We start from the raw sequence: 12,890 nt of genomic DNA, 5'->3' as shown, positions 1-12,890 counted from the left end.
TCCTGGTACAATAGCAATTAACTTCCAGGAGGCAACATTCAAGCCACTGCAAGTGTGATCCAGCTGCCCCACTGCTGATACATAGGCAGTGGGAAGGAAGCCAGTGTCAAAGGGACGCCCATGTTCCTGTGTTCACTGTGGCCCAGATAAGGAAGCAACTTCTGTGTCTGTCGGCAAAGAAGGCATAAGGAAAAGCTGCTATATCTAAACACGGTGAAAAACCACTCAGCCTTAAAAAGAAGGACATCACTGTGCGTGGTAGGCCAGCCTATAATCCCAGTACTCAGGAGGCTGAGGCATGAGGATCACTGCAAGTTCGAGGAGGCCAGTCTGGGCTACATAGCGAGATCTTGTCTCAAAAAACCAAACCAAACCAAACAAACCAGTATGTTGGGTCTGAGGGTGTAGCTCAGTGGTAGAGTGCTTGCCTAGCTCGCCTGAGACCCTGGGTTTGATCCTCAGCACTGGACACAACAAAAACACAACATTGTATTGTTCACCATAAATCTATATATTCAGTTTTCGTCAATTAAAAAAAAGAAGCAAACTATGTCTGCCAAATGTGAACTAGGCCAGGCCAGCATCTTGCCTCAAATTTTCCTTTTCTATTTACATATTTTTTTCTTTAATGTGAAGCTTTTGCTGTCTTAAATATTTTCATTTAAGTAGCTAAACAAGCCAGGCGTGATGGTACATACCTGTGATCCCAGCATTCTGGAGGGCGAGACAAGAGGATTGCTGAGTTCAAGGACAGCCTGGGCTACATAGTGAGCCCTTGTCTCAAAAAAAGTCAGATATTTAATATATAAAATTATATTAATGACGTATTAATTTTTTAAAGTTGGTTAAAAATAACACAATAGTAATCTATTTTTTACCAAAAAATGTATATATAGAAAAAAGACTAACGTCTCATGGCTGCAAAGGTACTTGGGCATCTTCCAAGTTTAAAATTTTTAAAAATGTGTAGAAAAAAAAATAAAAAAAAATAAAAATTTGTAGAAATTGTTATTTCTTGTTTTTGTTTTTTTTTGAGACAAGGTCTCATTATGCAGCTCAGGCTGGCCTCAAACTTGTGATCCTCCTGTCTCAGCCTCCCCAGTGCTGGGATTATAGGTGTGCACCACCATGGCTGGCTCAAAATTGTGATTTTGACCTTTTTTTCCCCCTGCTGTTGCCATCATTACCTCTTCTGATTTTGACCTTTTGCAACAGTAATGTGAGTACTATATTAAGAATCAGAAAATTCACTCTGACTTATTGTATGGCCTCAGTTTTATGATTTAATTTAGTCCCGTTTACTTAAATGATATTCTGTGGAATTTGAAATCCATAATGGTTAATGGAACTATGAAAATAAGCACTGACATTTGCAGAGTTTAAAAATAAATTAGGACCCCAAAGCCCATGACAGTCTATTTTTTTTTTTTTTTGGTACTGGGGATTGAACTCGAGTCCTTGCACTTTCGAAGCAGGCAGCAGAACCACTGAGCTAAATCCCTGAACCAACACAGTCTAAATATGAGGAAAACATCAAGTGAATCCAAATGGAGGCACCTTCCACAAAATACCAATACTCCTAAAAGAATGAAGCTTATGAGAAACAAGGAAAAGAGGAGAAATAGGCCAGAGATACCTAAAACAGGCGACCTAAACACAGTGAATGTGGTATAGTAAGGAGACCCCGTAACAGATAAACGACATCGGTGGAAAGACTGGTGAGATCCAAAGCAAGTTTGGTGGTTAACAGTCATGCACTGAGGGCCGGGGATTTAGCTCAGGGGTTCCATTGCCTGCCTCGAAAGCAAAAGGCCTCGAGTTCGATCTCTGGTACCAAAAAAAAAAGTCATGCACTGTTAGTGTGCTCCCTCCCCACACACTGGGGATGGAACTCAGGACCTTGCACTTGCCAGGCAGGCGTGGTGCCATTGAGCTACATCACTGGCCCTAGTGTCTTGGGTTTGACAGACACACCAGGGTAAGGTAAGACACTAACAGTACTAGGGTGACAGGCCCTAAGGGCTGGCGTGGGAGAGGGGTTCTTTGGATGTGGGACTTGTAGAACTAAAATCAGGGTAGTCCAGCAAACTGATCAGCCCATGCTGGGGGAAACTAGGTTAGATATATATGGGAAATCTTCATTGTCTTTATTTTTATCTCTTTTGGTACTGGGAATTGAACTCAGAGCTTTTGTACTGAGCTACATCCCAGTCCTTTTTCATTTTTTATTTTGAGACAGGGTCTCACTAAGTCACTAAATTGCCCAGGCTGGTCTTGAACCTTGTCCTGCCTCAGCCTCCTGAGTAGCTGGGATTATAGGGGTGTGCCACCACGCTGGGCTTTTCTAACTTTCTTTTTTTGTGCATGTAAAAGTATTCCAAAAATTACAAGTTTATTAAAAAATCCAAGACAAAACTGAAAACAGGTTAGGAACAACTGATTAATAATAGGATAACAGGGCTAAGAAGTTAAATGTCTGTCAAGCCAATAAATGCATTGAAGTCCTACTATGTGCAAAGTTTTCTGCTGGGCCCTGCTTTCAAATGACAACGCAGACGCATACAAATCCACACTGCTCTTCTTGCTGTTGTGTTGCTGTTGTATTTTCAGAGATACACATCTGCATTTGCTGGGAGCTCTGTGGGTTTATTCACTTGGCCTTTTCAGGCATTTTCTTTTAGTAGACAGAAAATAAGCTTTAAGAAGTCTATACTTCTTTTTATTCCATTGCTTCATCCAAGAGTTTTACCTTTTTTCAAAACATTCATCTCTAAGCTGGTGTTCATACACTCTCGTCTCTTCCTAACAAAGTTCCAACAATTAAACAGTCAGTGTTAAAGCCTTGAAGCTGGGCTTGGTGGCACATGCCCAAATCTCAGCACCTGGGAGGCTGAGGCAGGAGGACTGCTCTGAGTTCAAGGCCAACCTGGAATACACTGTGAGACCCCATCTCAAATAAATATATGAAAAAATGTTCAACAACACTGATCATTCGAGAGATGCAAATTAAAACAAAATAATGCTGAGATTCCATCTCACTCCAGAAAGAATGGCTGCTATGAAGAAATCAATCAGTAAGAAATGCTGGAAGAGCTATGGGGAAAAAGGAACCCTGCTCCCCTGTTGGTGGGAGTGCAGACTGGTGCAACCACTGTGGAAATCAGTGTGGAGATTCCTCAAAAAAATAAAACTAGAGGCTCCATTTGACCCAGCTCTTCCCCTTCTTGGCATTGTCTCTAAAGAATTAAAAGTGATACATGCACAGCCATGTTTATAGTGACACAGTTTGTAATAGCTAAATTTTGGAAACAGCCCAAATGCCCATCAACTGATGAGTGGATAAAGATGCGGGTTTTTTATACAATGGAGTACTACTCTGCCATAAAGAAGGATGAGCTTCAGACATTTATAGCTAAATGGATGGACCTTGAGATGATACTCTCTTTTTTTTTTGGTACCGGGGATCGAACTTGGGTCCTTGCGCTTGCAAAGCAGGCAGCAGAAACACTGAGCTAAATCCCCAGTCCCGAAGACCATACTCTTAAGTGAAGTAAATGGGACACACATGTTTAAATTCTGCATTGTTTCCCTGGTGTGAGAAACTGAAAGTGGAAATAAGGACTGAAATGTATAATGGACGTTGGGAAATGGGAAGAAAGTGTTCAAATGGGAAGGGGAACAGGGAGGAGGGAGGAGAGAGGAAGGGACAAGAAAAAGAGTGAGAATAGAAGGGAAAAATGGAAACAAGGTGTACAAAGGGAGGAGGAATGGGATAAAATAAAATAAAATTTATTTTATAAAAAAAAAACCCCTGAATAAATAAAACCTCTAGAGACAGGATCTGCATCATACCCTGTGAAATTCTCATAGAACCTTCTTTTGGTATTCTAGGCTTTCTAAGGTGAAGAATATCTTTCTGTTTACTTCTTTCTCCCATTAAAAAAAATTAAGGTGTAATTTAAATATATGAAATTCATCCATTTTAGGGTACAGGTCTATGAGTTTTTACCATGAGATTTTCACTATTGTAAGTAAAAATATTTTTCTTGCTGCTTTACCCCCAACCCAGGTTGAAGCCAGAGCCTTGGCACTGCCCTTTTTAATTCTTTTTATTTTGAGACAGGCTCTAAGTTACTAAGTTGTCCAGCCTGGGCTCAATCCTCAGCTTCTCAGAGTGCTGGGATTATAGGAGTGTGTTAGCATTAGATTTTTTTTTTAAAACATTATGTTATAGTTTAATTGGCAGCTGTTTTACTTTCTAGTGGTATATAAACAACAAAAATACATCATTTGATAACAATGCTTTGGATTTACTGAAGCATGCTATAAAATTTTAGTTTAATTTAAATGGGATGATTTATGACCTAGTGGAAATGTTAAGAAAGTATGTCCATGAAAGCCAGGGATTTAGCTCAGTGGTGCCGTACCTGCCTCGTAATCCCTAGTACCAAGAAAAAAAAAAAAGTCCCTGGCCCAAAGTTTAATTTCTGTAGAGAAGATATTGGTAGATTTCATAGGAAATCAATGATTAGAAAAGGAGTCAGGCCAGGGATTTAGCTCAGTGGTTCTGCTGTCTGCCTCACAAGCGCAAGGACCCGAGTTCGATCCCTGGTACCAAAAAAACCCCCCAAACAAACAAAGAATGAAAAAAATAGAAAAGGAGTCAGCATGGATTCCTATCTGCCTCACTGATGTGAAATAACTTCTGGGTCTAACAAGATATACCAACTGACGAAAGCCATGAACCAGTTACTTGGATGCTGGGATAAAGATACTACACAGACAACTAATGCAGAAGTTAGGTAAGTATGCCATAGGGATGAACTACTTAAGTCAATTAAACATCTATTTTGATGTCAAAGTGCAGGATAGTTTGGAATGGATGGGTTATAAAGCTCCAGTGATCAATACTAGGACCAATTCTATTCATTTTATATGTCAATGACATGGAAGAAGGAGCATGCAGTAAGCTTGTTACACAAAACTAGAGGGAGGGTCAGTCGATACAAAGAAGGAATGAAGTGACTTTCATAGATGAGGAACATAAGCACATAAATAGCTTATTCAGTTCAGTGTGGAGGAAATATGAAGTAGAAAGATTATCTCCCAGGTACATGAACTGAGAGCATTAAAAACAGAGTAAAAAAGAAAAAATTTAAAGAGATGAGTAAACAAGCATGCTGGAAACAAAGTCATTCAAATGAGTGGGGGAAAAATATTGACTATAGAATTTAAATAAATATATTTTTATATACTTTTTTTTTTTTTTGGTACCGGGGATCGAACTTGGGACCTTGTGCTTGCAAGGCAGGTGCCGTAACCACTGAGCTAAATCCCTGGCCCATTTTTATATACTATTATAAGAAGATAATTCACTGAAATACATATAATTAGAGCAAAACTAAGAACATTTTTTTTTGGTACTGGGGATTGAACTCGGGTCCTTGCACTTGGGAGGCAGGCGCCAGAACCACTGAGCAAAATCCCTGGTTAAGAACATTTGTTTTTGTTTTTTTTGGTACCGGGGATGGAACTTGGGTCCTTGCACTTGCACAGCAGGCAGCGAAACCACTGAGCTCAATCCTCAGCCCAAGAACATTTGTTTTTGAGGATGATAGAACCCTTCAGTTATGGGTGGTCTATCAGTAAGAGAAATCTCTTAAACTCGGTGGAGTTACCTGATTTACCATTTATTATGTTTTATAATTTACATATACATTATATATGTCTCAAATAGTTCCTAGTAAGAACACTTAAAGATTACTTTGTAAGTTTAAAAAAATCTGTTCAACTGTTGAATATTAATTTTGTGGCCCCTTTAATATTCAATAAGTCATTAATCACTTATCCATTAAAATAAGTAAATCCGAAATTTCTCCATTAAAATAAGAAGTCTGAAGAACAACAAATCATGGTTTGTGGAAATCAATGATTTGTTCAATGGGTATTTGTTAATTATCTTCTATCTGATCACCACTATAGAACTGTTTCTTGATCTCTTTCATTAAACAACATGCTTCTTTTGATAAGGCAGTAAAAACCTCCACATTTTCTTTTAGTATTTGAAATTCAAGTAAATTAAATGTCATAGCTTCCAAAATAAAAGTCCCTGTGGCACAAGATCTGTTTTGTTTTCAAAGTATACTTCTTTCTTTCTTTGAAAATCATGGCTTGAAAACCACTGAAGGAGGGTAAGATGTTACGCCGCCATCAGAGTGCTTATGATTAAATTGTGGCTGACAGTGCTGAGTCATGGAGAGGCGCCCTCCCAGTGCAATGGAGAGTGAGAGCCAGAACTACCAATAGCTGGATGGAATGGCACAACAGAGAGAAGCTGGGACTTGATCTGAAGCTGAAAGTCTTGTCGACACAGGCAGGAGGCGGGAAGAGGGAAGGCAAATGCTGGGTCCAAGTGAATAAACCCTCCGAGGCTAGTGATTAACTTCTGGACAGGGAGCAGCTGTGAGAGATGCCCTTGTATGGGAATCACTAAAGTTTTTTGAACCAGAGAAAGGAAGAGTAATATGGTGGCAGGTGTAGCACTCAGAGGGCCAGGAAGGTCTGGGGTCCCGTGTAGGTCTGCAGAAGCCCGCCCAGGACCGCTCGCTCTGCTGCCCCGATTTCTGACCTGGGCAGTACATTCATCATCCCTCTCTCTGCTATTCGAATTTGTGAATGTTTCTATTTTATCTTTTTTTTTTTTTGGTACCAGGGATCGAACTCAGGACCTTGCGCTTTTGAGGCAGGCATGGTGCCATAAATCCCCAACCCTCTATTTTGTCTTTTATGGGGACTATCTGCTTCCTGAGGGTAGGAGCCATATCATCTTGTAAAGTGGGATTCCATCAACTTTGTGGCTTCAGGCCAGTTGTGGTCATGCACACCTGTAATCCCAGCTTCTTGGGAGGTTGAGGCAGGAGGATCACAAGTTCGAGGCCAGTCTGGGTGACTTAGTGAGATGCTTTCTCAAAAAAACAAATTTTTTTTTAAAATGCTGGGTATGTAGTTCAGGGTGAGCCCCTGGGTTCAATCTCCTATACCAAAAAACAAAACAAAGAACCAAATTTTGTGGTTTCAAAGAACAGTTTACTGAGAGACTATGCAGAAAAACTGGCCGGCAGGTCACTGGCCCCATGAGAGAGGCAGGAGAGCCAGGTGAAAGGTGACTTCAGGGACAGGCTCACTATGGGAGAGGACATCAAAGGGAGGCGGAGCAAGGTCTGTCTGAGTGGAAGGTGGAGTGAGACACTCCCGAAGAATTTAAGGTGCCTGAGGCTATGGAACAGAACCAAGATAAGGCTGGGCCGGAGTTTAGAGGAGAGGGCAGGTTTTGCCCGCTAGTTGGGCTCCAGCCCCAAGAGTCTAAATCTAGTCTGCAGTCACTTCATATTCAGGTGCTGGAAGGAAGAAAGCAGATTCTAAAGAGGCACTGTCCAATATAAAAGTCCCTGTCACATGTGGCGTGGCTGTTTCAGTTTAGATTTATTAAAATTAAATAAAAATTTCAGTTCCTCAGCCACACTAGCTGCACTTCAAGTGCCTAACGGCCACACATAGTGGCAACTATAATGGGCAGGGAAAACAGAAGGTTTCCATCGCCACAGATTGTTACGGGACAGCTTTACAAAGATACACAGAAATCTCCAGTGGAGAGAAAACCGGAAAGCAGATGAGGTTTAAGGAAGGAGAGTGTCTTAAGGAGGAAATGTTTATGGTGTCATGTGCTGAAACCGGTGTAGAATTAAATTAGGAAGGCAGTGGGACATCACTGAGACCTTGGACAAGAAAAGGAAGACGACAAGGACTGGAAGCAACTCAGCATGGAGGACTTCTGAAGACAAGGAGACTCGGCTGAGTTTGACAGTACAGCAGCCGAGGCCTGCCAAGACGGCAAGGGCTTCTCCTTCTAGCTGTAGGTTCACATTTACAAGTGTGTGTTGGTCATCTCGGGCTGTCCTGCGAGCACTTCCAACGCAACCCATCTAAAAGCACATTCACGATTGTCCATCGTTCCCGGCCCATCTTTATATTCCTTTCCATTCATCTTTCCGCCTACTAAAGTTGGAACGCTTGGTCACACTGAATCATTCTCTCCCTCCCCAGGCAACCAGCTGTCTAGGCAAACTTGCTTCACTGTGCCTGTCATTCCTTCATTTGCACATCTGTTTATCAGCCAGTGCAGGGGTTTGAGCCCAGGGAGTACTGAGCTATGTCTCCAGCTGTCTACTACACTCCACCTTTAAAAATATTTTTATTTTACTTTGAGACAGTCTTTCTAAATTGCCCAGCAGACCTTGAATTTGTGATTCTCCTGCCTCAGCCTCCTAAGTAGCTGGTATTACAGGCCTGCGCCACCATAGCTAACAATTAAAAAAAAAAGATTTTGTAATATTTCAGGCAATAGTATAGAGAAAATTGTAATAATAATATGATACTAGTTTAAGTAAAACTTGCAAGAGGCCAGAGATTTAGCTCAGTGGCACCGCACCTACCTGCCTCTCAAGTGCAAGGTCCTGAATTCCATCCCCAGTATGGGGTGGGAGGGGGGATGACACACAGACAGGACGGGATGACAATGATGGAGGGACTTGCAAATATAGAGTCCTTGGGAAACCTGCTAAAACACTATTCTGAACCAGGTATGGGGCCGCACGGCCATGATCCTAGCACTTGGGAGGCTGAGGCAGGAGGATCACTTCAAATTTGACGCCAGCCTGGGCCACACAATGAGTTCAAGGCCAGCCTGAACTACACAGTGAGGCTTTATCTCAAAATACTCCCCCTCCCAAAACAACATTCTGCTCTTCATACCAAGGATGATCACTATTTATTTATTTATGTTTGCAGTACTTATGACTTGCACGCTGAACTCAGCCCTTTTTTTTTTGGTACTGGGGATTGAATTTGGGACCTTGCACTTTCGAGGCAGGCAGCGGATCCACTGAGCCAAATCCCCGGCCCCTCAGCCCCATTTTTTGAGACAAGGGCTTACTAAGTCACCAAATTGCCCAGGGATGTGCCACCAACCTGGCTTGATAATGGCCATTTTACTTCTTTATTTTTGAGACAGGGTCTTGCCTTGTAGTTCAGGCTGCCTTGAACTCAGTATGGAGTCTAGGCTGGCCTAGAACTCACAGTGATCCCCCTGCCTCAGTCTCCCAAGTGCTGGATTACAGGTGTGTGCCACTATGCCTCATTGATGATGGCCATTTTATATTATTATTATTATTATTATTATTATTGCAGTACTGGAGATCGAACTCAGGACCTTGTGCTTGCAAGGGAGGCATGGTGCCACTGAGCTAAATCCCTGGCCCATGGCCATTTTAAATTTAGCATTTATCATTCCCTTGCAAGATAATGTAGTGTTAGGGGGATTGAGGGGGATGAGATAAAATAAAATAAAATTTATTAAGGGCCAGGGATTTAGCTCAGTGGTTCTGCTGCCTGCCTTGCAAGCGCAAGGACCTGAGTTTGATCCCTGGTACCAAAAGAAAAAAAATTATTTAAAAAAAGATAATGTTGGGCCAGGGATTTTGCTCAGTGGTTTCATTGCCTGCCTTGCAAGGCCAAGGTCCTGAGTTCGATCCCCGGTACCAAAAAAAAAATAATAATGTAGTGTTACTACACACACTTGTATCCATATTTGGAATAGAATTTGGTATGTTTTATAACTTTATATAAATATTATACTGTTTATCCTTCTGTCACTATCTTTTTTACTTAATATTGGTTTTGAGATTTATTCACAATGATAGTTATCTCTTCATTTATTTTAAATATCATTTCATTAATCCCTCACCATTTATTGATCTATGTGCATTATACTATGTCTATATGTATATATGCACCTTTTTTGTAGTAGTAGTGGGGATTGAACTACACACTTTGCCCTGAACTACATCCCCAATACATTTCTCCATTTTTCATTTTGAGACAGGATCTTGCTGAGCACTCAGGCTGGGCTGGAACTTTTGACCCTTCTTCCTCAGGCATCCAGAGTGCTGGGATCACAAGTGTGTGCTACCAGTTCTGACTCTCTGTGTGCGTGTGTGTGTGTGTGTGTGTGTGTTACACCTATAGACTCTGGTGTAAGTGTCCCACAAAGTGCTCAGCCTGAGCCTGATTTCCAGGATTGCTCTGAGGACAGGAGGTACTTGTAAGAGGCAGGGCCTGGAAGGAAGTGCTCAGGTCTGGGGCATCATCCTTGGGTGAGATGAATGCAGTTATTCAAGGACCCAGTTACTTTCCTTAATAGCGGAGGTCATAGAAAGGTAGAGGCTGGCCCCTGCATCTGGCTTCTGTCTTGCCATGCGTCCTCTCGGGCTGCAGCCTGTTCCCTCTTCTCCACCATACTGTGAACAGCAGGGAGGACCTCACCAGAGGCTGAAAAGATGAGGCTGTCCAGTCCTGGACTTCAGTCTCCCAAATTGAGAGCCAAATATGCTTTTCTTTGTAAAGCATTAGCTTCAAGTATGTTGTCACACAACACAAAATGGACAGAGATATACATGTGTATAGAACTGTATTTTTTTCCTCTAGCTCTTTGGTTGAAATAAGGACTTCACATTTTATTTATGCATTTATTTGGATGACTTCACTTTTATTTGCATCACTCTTACATGCAATACTCCAATGTGTTACAACAGTAAGCTACAGTACTGAGCTGTACAATCAACAAAAGTTCTAGTGTTGTATGAACAAGGTGTACTGTACAAAAAAAAAGACAGTGAGGCTCTATCAACAAGATGTACAGAACTGTATATAAAAAGAGGAGTCATAAGTCTGTAAGTCCCAGCAGTTGTTAAACAGATGGGTCCTTAAGCGAGGAATGTCTGAAATAGGAAGAGGAAAGGACAGCAGCAAGGACAGTGGTATTGGAAGAAATAAGGACGCTGGAAGCTGATTAGATTTCTAGAGGGAGCTTTAGAAACTCAAAACCCAGCAATGATTGCTCCCTGTTGTGTGAGGGACATCACATTTCAGTGTTAGGTTATTATTATTTAAGTAAACTTATCTCTTAAATTTGCTAACTTACAAACAAAAGACTTTCTAGCCTTCTGTATTCTTCTAAGACAGTTATTAACAAGGTAGAAATATATAAACTACTTTTCCTCAGAAAACTGCCCTTAACTTAGAAATTTAACATCAGTGGACTACACTCCCAGGACTGACAGGAAATCAACTTTCTTAATCCGCCCCCCCCCGCCAGTATGGGGATTGAACTCAGGGTCTTCCCACTGAACTTCATTCCAAGCCCTTTTTATTTTGAAACAGGGTCTTGCCAGGCTGCCCAGGCTGGGGACTTGAACTTGCAATCCTCCTGCCTCAGCCTCCCGGAGTGCTGGAACTATAGGTAAGCACCACCATGCCCAGCTGAGATTTTTTTGTTTTTTAATTTTATCAGAACATGTTTGCAGTACATAATGAGAGATTTCTTAAATTATACGGACATTAGTACTTTTTGTAGGATGGTAATATCCTTGATGTGCAGCTTGAATGAAAATTAGGGTCTAACTCATTTGGGGAACTTGATCTTGAAAGAGGTGAACTGTTATAAGGTCAAATACATTTTACCATACAGTATTATCAGTTAAAGTTTTTACTCTTTCATTTTCCCACAAGTTATTTGTCTTGACAATCTTTCTGCCTAATATTAAACATTGACAACATTCAAGCATTGTTTAAAGCATTCAAAATATATGATCTCTGACACAAGAAGCTCACAAACTAAGGAAGATTTGCTTTATGTACTGCTTTTGTTTCCTTCCTTGTGTCCTTGTTTTGAGTGTGGCAACTGAACCCAGGGCCTTACACACGCTAAGAACTTTTTCTCCTACCCAGCTACACTCCTAGATAGATGAATCATTTAAAATGATCATTTGAGAAGACTTGATGTGGATTGGCAAGACTGACAGAAGAATCAGAGGAAGTAGGGACTGTGGCGCAAAGGGCACAGTCCTTTGGGTGTGGTCCAGTGAGCTGTCCCCCCCCATATAAAAAGTTAACCTCAACCCTTTATTTCCATACATAAAAATAACTTGAAAGGATCTATGAACCTAAGTATGAAAGACTAAAACTATAAAACTTTAAGAAGAAATTATAAGGGAAAATGTTTATGAATTTAGGGTAGGAAAGAATTTCCTAGGATATAAAAAACATGATGTTTAAAAGAAAAAAATTGATAAATGAGATTCCATCAAAATTTAGAACTTTAAATGACATTGTTAAGAAAATGAAATGTAGTCCTTAAACAGACCATATTTACAATGCATATGACCTATGACCAGGATATATAACTCTTACAGCTCATTAATAGACAACCCAATTAAAAAGTAGACACAAGAAGATGATAAATAGCCAGTACAGCACAAGGTGTGCAACACTAGAATCAGACACATACTAATCAGTACAATAACAAGATCGAATTATACACTCATTAGGGAAATGAAGTTAAAAGTTTTAAAAGAACAAATGTCAGCTTAGGTGTGAACCAGTTAAAACTTTCTAATACTGCTAATGTGAATATAAAATGATAAAACCATTTTGGAAAACAATATAGAAATTACTTGTATTGCTGTTAAGAACCAACAGTCCTGTTCTTAAGTTTTTACTTGAGAGGAATGAAAACACATGTTCACAATAGATTTGTACATACAAGTTGAGTATCCCTTATCTGAAATTCTTGGGACCAGAGTGTTTCAAATTTTCGTTTGAAATCCACTTGACCTGCAAAGAGGATAGCTACTCCCGCTTTTTTTTTTCCAGGTTCCTGTCACATGGAATATTGTTTTCCACCCTTTAACTTTCAGACTATGAGTTTCTTTTTGAATTAAATGTTTCTTGTATGCAGCATATTGTTGGATCTTGCTTCTTGACCTATTCTGCCA

Source organism: Heterocephalus glaber, unplaced genomic scaffold (genome assembly GCF_053883595.1).
Source record: "Heterocephalus glaber isolate CG9 unplaced genomic scaffold, H.glaber_assembly_v1.0 deba00000347, whole genome shotgun sequence".
NCBI lineage: Eukaryota > Metazoa > Chordata > Mammalia > Rodentia > Bathyergidae > Heterocephalus > Heterocephalus glaber.
This window is presented reverse-complemented; position numbering follows the sequence as displayed.